Source organism: Drosophila suzukii, unplaced genomic scaffold, assembly GCF_043229965.1.
Source record: "Drosophila suzukii unplaced genomic scaffold, CBGP_Dsuzu_IsoJpt1.0 scf_20, whole genome shotgun sequence".
NCBI classification, from domain to species: Eukaryota; Metazoa; Arthropoda; class Insecta; order Diptera; family Drosophilidae; genus Drosophila; species Drosophila suzukii.
The window spans coordinates 446,689-456,265 of record NW_027255907.1 but is presented as its reverse complement, the minus strand read 5'-3'; positions in this window follow the sequence as shown (position 1 = coordinate 456,265).

Here is a 9,577-nt window from a genome sequence, read left to right as displayed (position 1 = left end):
GAATCTTTTTTAGATGGACACGATTTGCACAGATTTTGCCAAAGATTTTGACAAGGTTTGACACTCTGCCCCAAAGGCTAAGCTTTCCAAACTTGGCTTTCACTCCTCTTTTCTTAACTGGATAGCATCGTATTTGGATAACCGACGCTATCATGTTGAAGTAGGTGGTGCATTATCCCATCCTTATGAAGCGACATCTGGACTTTCTCAGGGCAGCTCTCTTGGCCCTTTACTTTTCGTTATTTTTATAAATGACATTTGTGACTGTATCCATTTTTCTAGCTTCCTTCTTTATGTAGATGACCTAAAGATCTATAGGACTGTCAGTACCGTAAGTGATTCGATATTGCTTCAATCTGACCTAGATAGTATCGGTAGTTGGTGTTCCAACAATTTTTTGGCTTTAAACCTTAACAAATGCCACATCGTTCGTTATGCGAAACGTTCTGTAATTATTCCGCCCACTTATCACATCAATAACAACCCTCTCTCTGTTTTGAATGAAATAGTTGATCTGGGGGTACTATTTGATGATAAATTTCTGTTTAATGAGCACCTGAATTTTATATTACCTAAGGCTTATACAATGTTCGGCTTTGTTAAGCGAATCATTTAATTATTCAAAGATCCGTATTCCAGATTGTCTGTATACTCTGCCTTTGTCCGTTCTAGGGTTGAATATGCTTCCTTTATTTGGAATCCCTCGGGAAGTGTCCAGATCAATAGAATTGAGAAGTTGCAGAAAATGTTTTTGAATTTTGCATTGCAATCCTTGCATTTTACTGAACCGGCTTCGCCCTATGATAGTCAGTGTTCCCTGCTTCACACTTGTTCCTTGAAGGATCGCCATGCAAATGCTGGCCTTATCTTTCTGAATGATCTGCTAGTAGGAAATATTGATTGTCCTTGCCTGTTGGGATGCATCAATTTTAATGTTCCTGATTCGCGTGATCCCTTTAGATACCCTTACGACCGCATAATCACCTGCAGAGTTCGAGCGAAATAATTACTCCATGGTTGGGTTCAAATATATTTTAAATAATCTAAATTAAATTCTATACCTATGTTGCCAGTGCGGGTTACTCCCCTCTTGACATAGGGAAAAGACTTCAACGGAACACAATTGCAAATGTCCATAGCAGAAGGAAAAAAGAACCTTAGAGGCTATGTATACTATCGATGTCTAATAACCAAAAAAACCAATAGTTTGTTTTCCATGAGGATAAACAGATATAATTACTAGGTACGCATAGTATGAGGTAATCTTAAATTTTAATAAAGGGTCTTAGCATATTTTAAATAAAGAGAAATTTCATTGTTGGATTCATAGATAAGTTTTACTTAAAGTTTTAAAGGGCTCTTATTCTTCAAAAGAAATATTTTCCATTATTTGGTTCTAAATGTAGTTCTTATTTTTTCTCAGTGTATTCACGGCTTAATTTTATTTCAATACTAGTGTTGTTTTTTTTTAACCGTTCTACTAATGAATCAAGTTCGGATTTAGGACAACAAATGTTTTACTAATGTTCATATAAATCTTCCATTTAATTTGCTATTAGCTGCATGTTCTCTTTGACTTTTGTTTGACAATTTTATTAATCATTAAATTTAAATGACGAGTATAAATTAACCAAAGAATAACAATTTTTGTAGTAACTCACTTTGTATACTCTCCACGACGAAAGATTGATCTCCCGAGCGCTGTAAAATAATAGCGATTCTGGTTCGCAAGAGTTAAATAAATACAGAGTATTCATATGTTTTAGTCAACGAACCATTTTCTTAATTAATAATTCCCAAAACCGAACCCTTTACATGATTGTATTTTTATTCTTACATTTGGTTCTACCTAAGCCTATATTTTCTGTTCCTTAAATAATTTTATTTTATTTAATATTTCATTTCATTTCATTTCAAAACTTTTTCTTCAATGTGTCATTCTGTGCATATTTAGTGACTCTGGCCGATCTAGCACTCATCCGGGTGGGTTAAATGTTAAAGAAATCTTAACATTGTGTGAATTTATGTGCCTTTAAAATAATTTGTAGCGCGGCTGTTCACTATTTACTAGTGTTTCGGCAATGGGCAAACCTGAGCTGCGGATTCTTTTTCTGGATCTCCCTAACACCGTTGGATAATTTTCCATTTGCACGTGATCGAGCCCTGAAGTCGCGTTTTTGGTAAATTTAAACACTGGCCGACTGAACTGGAATCCTGGGGGACTACATATTCACTCTGTACAAACTATCGAGCTACTGCTGCTCTTGCTTGTTGCCTATTTAATTGCTGCTGCTCAGTTAACTACAGAGGGTGATCCGCTGATGCGGTTACAAAATGCGCTTTTCTGTCCGCTAAGATTAGATGAACGCTGTGAGATCTCTAGGCCTTAGTTCGCGGTGGGAAGCTGCTGGTGCTTGGTTGACTACAGAGGGTGCTCCTGTGGACGTGGTGGTCGACCGCGTGACTACAAGCTACAAGCAAGCATTTCTGACTAGAATGTTTTCATCATAGTTATGCTCCGAGAATCCGTCTGGTGATCGTCTGTTTTTGAATTGTCGATCCCTACTTCAGTTTCCTGCTCATCTCCTGGTAAGCACATGTGGTCATATGAGCTATTGAGAGACCTTACAGATGCTTCTGTCTCTGACTCGTACGCTTTCAAATCTGAATCTACATCGTTTTCCTCATCGACCTCAATTTGACTTGCTGAATCACATCCTACGAAGTCTATAAAGTCTGCGGATCTAACGCCATCATCTAGGCTTGCGCCTCTGGGTGAACAGGGTTCGGGTTGGAGTTCTGAGCACGCGGAGCATTCTGTTTGTGTTGCAGCATCTGCGTGCGGCCGTGGAGGTTTTTTGCCAGACATTTCCTCCAGACAACATCCTCCAAAAAGGACTCCCTACGGCGACAGACTTCGCGAAAATGTGACACACAGGTGATGTCTACGTTAAGAATCTCATGACAAATTTCAGGCCGCAAGTTTGTCCTAAGAATCCTGACAAGTTTGCTGTTTGATTATCCAACAGTGAGCAGATCTCGTCATAGAAGTGGTCAAAGGTTTCTTGCTCTTTTTGTAGTCTCTGCCTTATAAGTTCCTCTATATCCCCATTATCTCTATCATCCCGGAACTGCTGCCTTGGAGTCGCACAAAGTCCATTCCGACTTATATTTCTGACAGACTTGTGATGTCTCCAGAAAAATTCTTTGGCTTTTCTCTCGAATAAGGAGCTAATATTGCGGCACGTGACCTCAAAGTTTCCCGCTAACGTCTGGTTAGTAAAAGCTTCTACCCGATAAATAAAATGACCTATGGATAAACCTGTACCGGAAAAAGTAAGCTTTCAACCATTCATTATTTGACCCACCTTATCGGGTCTTTGCGATACGAGGGTGATCCGATAAGTACTTAACCTCCAAAAGAAAAACGAAAATTTTGGAAAAGTGGCGATTTATTTCTCAACTTAATCTCCTTTTAGCTCGATACACTTGACTTATCGATGCTTCAACTTCTTTAACCCGTCTGAAAAATACGTTTTCTCGAGGTCTGCAAAATAGCCTCTGTGACGGCGACGACCTCCTCATTCGACGCAAATTTCTGTCCAGCGAGTGACTTTTTCAAGTTTGGAAACAAAAAGAAGTCACACTGGGCCAAATCTGGAGAATAGTGTGGATGGGGTAGCAGTTCGTAGCCCAATTCGACCAATTTGGCCTTGGCGAGGGCGGAAGTGTGTGCCGGTGCGTTGTCATGATGGAAGAGCACTTTTTTCTTCGCCAAATGGGTCCGTATTTTCTGCAACTCGGCGTCGAATCGGCCCAATAATTCGGCATAGTACAGCACTGTGACCGTTTTGCCCTTCTCCAGATAGTCGATGTTGATCACACCATCATCATCTTTCCGGCCGATGGGACAGTCTTCGCCTTCTTCGGAGCAGGTTCGCCGGGTGAAGTCCTCTGTTTCGACTGTTCCTTGGTCTCTGGTGTGTACCAGTGGATCCATGTTTCGTCGACGGTCACGAAACGACGCAGAAACTCCTTCGGATTACGCTTAAGCAGCGTCAAACACTGCTCTGAAGTGGTCTCACGGTTGCGTTTGTTGTCCGGAGTGAGCAAACTCGGCACCCATCGCGCCGACAGCTTTCTCATGCCCAAAATTTCATGCAGGATATGACCCACGCGGTCTTTTGACATGCCTACTGTCTCAGCTATCTCGCGTATCTTTAGTCGGCGGTCTGCCAATACGAGATTGTGGATTTTTGTTACGTTATCCTCCGTATTAGCCGTTTTCGGGGCACCTGGGCGTGGCTCATCAAAAACCGACGTGCGACCACGTTGAAACTCGTTAAACCAATTTTTGAATTTCCCAATTTTCAAAGGAGAAGAGTCGCCGTACACAGCATCCAAGCGCTCTTTGATTTCGCTGCGCGATTTCCCTTCCAAAAACAAGAATCGAATCACAGACCGATATTGCTCTTTCTCCATTTTTCTAAAATCCGCGGACACGTCCAATTCCACACGCAGTCAAAACAAAACTACGAGTCCGATTCGGATGAAATTTCGACAGTAGCCGTCTACGAGAATGTACTACACGATAGTAAATTTCTCTTGCGATAGTGACGCCATCGGACGGTGAGGCTAAGTACTTATCGGACTGCCCTCGTAAGTCTAAACCTGTACTTCCAACGCTTCTGCCCATCGAATGCTCTCTCAGCTAAAGGGATCAAAGAGAAATGGAGATGTGCAAGCAGCAAGCGAAATTAAAATGCGTCACCTACCCGTGATCTCAATATATGATTATGTGGGCGGTAGAGAGATTTAAGCGTTATGGGCGTTAGAGTGGGCGTGGCAAACCTTTTTTCGATCAATCGATAGGTATTGACGAGACCAATGCATTTCAGTTAAAATATTTTATCTAGCATGAATATTGTGGGCGCCACAGGTTTGGTCGGTTTTTGGGCGTTAGAGTGGGCGTGGCAATCTTTTTTTTTGGATGAATCGATAGGTACTGACGAGACTAATACACTTCAGTTAAAATTTTGTATCTAGCATGAAAATTGTGGGCGCCACGGGCTCGGGCGGTTTGTGGGCGTTAGAGTGGGTAACAAACTTGCGCTGCGTACAAGGCTACGGAATCTAAATCTGAGATCGAAAAGCATAAAGCAGCAGCGCACGCTATATGTGGCCGGCTAGTACTCGTCGTTTGGGTGTAAAGGTCTTGTCACTGCTTTCCCGCCCTCTCATATGCATCACCTCTCTTATAAATTGAGCGTACTTGCGACAAACAAAGGTACGATCAAAGCACGACGAACACCTAGACACGCACATAACAACCGGACGGAGAAACGACAGTCAAACAAAAGTATTGCACATTCCATCAGATATTTGTTGCAGCCACTGTTGTTGTTGTGGCTGCATAGCCCACCCTGCCTGCGATCATCTTTTCCAAAAAATTATTATTTTTGATGACCCCATTCGCTAGTGTATTAAACGCCTAGGACAGCATTGAGTTAATAATAATATAATATATAGTAATATTTATTAATTAAAATATACAAGATACACTAAACATAAAAAGACGATAATTAAAAGGGACATTAAATTTATGACTAAACTCGGAACATCGAACGCAAACCTAAATCGAATTTTCAATTAACAAATAGATTAAACGAAAAGCTTTTAAACGCGCAGCTGCACTTCAGAAAAGGTAAACAAACCAAACTATTGGGGCGCTTGAAAGTGCATCTCTTAAATTGTTGTTGCTAAGCTTTGCCTAAGCATTAGATGCGCTAACAGGCACGCATGCGCCGAATTAACCTTGCTTGGACGAAGCTAAACGTAAACAAGGAAGAACGCTTTAGTAGAGTACCTCGATTATCAGATACCCGTTACTCAGCTAAAGGGACCAAAGGGAAATGGAGATATGCAAGCAGCAAAGCGAGATTAAAATACGCCACCTACCGGCGGTAGACAGATTTAAGCTTTATGGGCGTTAGAGTGGGCGTGGAAAATTTTTTTGGATCAATCGATAGGTATTGACGAGACCAATACATTTCAGTTAAAATTTTTTATCTAGCACGAAAACTGTGTGCGTCACAGGTTTGGGCGGTTTGTGGGCGTGGCACATTGCTGAAACAAACTTACGCTGCGTAAGAAGCTCAGGAATCTGCACGCCAAATCTCAATAGCCAGGCTCTTATAGCTTCCGAAATCTCAGCGTTCATCCGGACAGACGGACATGGCTAGATCGACTCGGCTAGTGATCCTGATCAAGAATATATATACTTTATGGGGTCGGAAACGCTTCCTTCTGCCTGTTACATACTTTCCGACGAATCTAGTATACCCTTTTACTCTACGAGTAACGGGTATAGAAAAAACGCGTATAGGAGCGGGGTGAGGGGCATGCAGATAGGCCTTCGAGCGCTCTGTTTTCGACTTCTAGGTGTTGTTGCTTTCTGCGTTTCTTTTAGCATAGGGCCTTATATTTGCTTTTGTCTGAATACCTTATTCATGGTTACAAAGGGACTTACATGCTTTGTTGCGATCCCCGATGAAAGCGCTTCCAGTCGATTTCCGCTGTAAATCTCTTTGGGGGAGAAAAATTAAAGGTCTAAAGCCCTTATTTGCCATGCCTCACAAAACTACAACCTTGACACAAAAAGGGAAGTTGAGTGCTTTTTATTCTCTTTGCATTTGCATTTTCGCCTAAGCGCCTTTAGCTAGAGTGGCGATTTGTGGGGGTCTGTTACAAACTGTGGCAATTTGAGCCAACCCCTTGGTGGGGAAAAGCGACTCGGTGCTCCCAATATTCTTTGCGCTGCCAGATAAAGACGTTGTTTGTTGTAGGTGCTTGAATTCAAAATTTTCATTCCCTGGACGAGATGTTCTAAGAACTGCAAATTGATTTGTTTTTTTTTTAATTTGCTGTCTTACCAACTTTTTGGACTATCTCACCCGAAGGCTTTGCCCTATCAGCGGACTGGTTGCTTTGAGCTCAAGATCCGTTGGTTTTATTGAAAAAGATCAATACAAAACAAAGAACTATAACTTGGACTGACTTTAAGTGGGCGGACAATTTTCCTCTTACCGCACTTTGCACTGCCACTATGAAATCACTTTTCCCAGGCTTGTGCCCGAGTTTCCATACCGGTACCATCAACTACGCCACCGCCTAAACCTCCCCGTGCTATCCTTTTTCAATTGGACAGTGACCGGCAGCTAGCCGTTCGTTGTCCCATATAGAATCGACATAAGAAATGCAACATCAGCACAAGGCAGGATGTTGCTAAACGACACCCACTCAGCAGAGCTCTAAAAAATACTTTGTTAGCATTTACACACCCACACATACATAATTGTAAACACATAAAATTCTTTGGCGGAGGTTTGGTTTGAATCTCAAGCCACAATAAAGATTATTCCATTTTGAACAACCGAACAGAAGACATCAAAAGTTTATCTAAAATCTTACCACCGTCAGGAGCAGTAATTATAAGTTACTATAACTGGCGCAGCCGGACCTATCAGCCGGAAGGAGGAAAAAGGACATACCATACCCGGAGAACTGAGAAGGACCGAAATGATAAAAACAATTATTTTTATACCCTTGCAGAGGGTATATTGATTTCAGTCAGAAGTTTGCAACGCAGTGAAGGACGTTTCCGACCCCATAAAGTATATATATTCTTGATCAGCATGACTAGACGAGTCGATCTAGCCATGTCCGTCTGTCCGTCCGTTTCTACGCAAACTAGTTTCTCAGTTTTAAAGCTATCGGGCTGAAACTTTCCCAAAAGTCTTATATCTTTTGCAGGTAGTATATAAGTCGGAACCAGCCGGATCGGACAACTATATCTTATAGCTCCCATAGGAACAATCGGACAAAAAAATTTAAAAAAATTATATCTTTGGTGTTTTTTAGCATATAACCTCCTAAGCTTGGAAATAACATTTTTTAATTAGTTTTGAATTTCGAATTAAATTTTATCGAAATCGGACGACTATATCATATAGCTGCAATAGGAACGATCGGAAAATTGGTGGAAAAATAATATGAAACAAATTATAGCTTCGGTGTTTTTCAACATATAACCTCCAACGCTTGGAAATAACATTTTTTAATTAGTTCTGAATTTCGAATTTAATTTTATCAAAATCGGACGACTATATCATATAGCTGCCGTAGGAACGATCGGAAAATTGGTAGGAAAATAATATGAAACAAATTATAGCTTCGGTGTTTTTTAACATATAACCTCCTACGCTTGGAAATAACATTTTTTAATTAGTTCGGAATTTCGAATTTAATTTTATCAAAATCGGACGACTATATCATATAGCTGCCATAGGAACGATCGGGAAATTGGTAGGAAAATTATATGAAACAAATTATAGCTTTGGTGTTTTTTAACATATTATCTTATACTATTGGGAATATCATTTTTTGGGTTTTTAAATTTAATAATTATAGCTGCAAGGGTATATAAGCTTCGGCTTGCCGAAGCTAACTTTCTATCTTGTTATAATTTATATGCAACAATAAGTTTAAAATAATGATGTGATGGAAGTGAAGTGTGTGGTGTATATAGAAAAAAAAGGGTGCAAATTAAATTCGTCACTGGTAATATTTAAAAAAAAAAAGTTTTATTATTTTATTAAACTTGGTGTTAAACCTTTTTTTCTTCTTCACTTTTACAAGGCACTTATTTATTACTTTCGAACCGATCGCGGTCTCGGACAAAAAAGGACTGACTCTTAATTCTAAAAAATTATCCAATGAACCTCGGCCAGAAGCTTTCCTTTTCTTAAGCTTCCAGAACTTTAATTTTTGTTTAAAATAAAAGCTTATGCTGAAACTGTCGCATCTCGTTGTGAAATGAAATTATGCTGATCGATGCAATTTGATTGAAAATCGGAACGCAATATGTTCTGAACTTAGAACGCAATACTGTGGGCTTTGAACGGAAAAGTTTGGGCTTCGAACAGAAGCTTGTGTTCACTTTACGATTGGTTTATTTATCTTAGCAGGACGGTCAAGCGCGGCCCTCGAAGTAGGTGGCAAAGGCAAAATCTTAAACAAAGGCAAAGGCAATGTCGCTGAAGGCAAGGGTAACATAGCTGAGATTGAATTCAAAAATTTGTTTATAAATTCCATAAGTGGAACCGTTTCTCGGGTTGGATAACTCTCCCCCTTCTAAAATGGATCATTCATTTTCTGGAAAAGGTAAAAAAAGTAACGTATAAATTTTTAGAATTTTATAGTGTGAATAATTCTATTTCTATTGTTGATTATTATTTTGTTAGGTAAATTTTCTTTAACTACTTGTTTTTTATATCTAGTTTTAAGTTTATTTCTTTCCCCGTGTTTCTTTTCATAAACTACCTGACCTACATGATATACTTTTTCTTTTCTGTTTTCATTATGTGTTTCTAACATTTTCTCTTGTGTATTTTTTAAAATTTGAAGAATGTTATCGTGCTCTATTTTATTATATAGTACGTCAAAAGGTTTTTGGTTCTTGTAGAATGAATGATCTGATTATATTCTTGAGCGGCTCTTATTACTATTTCGGAATAGT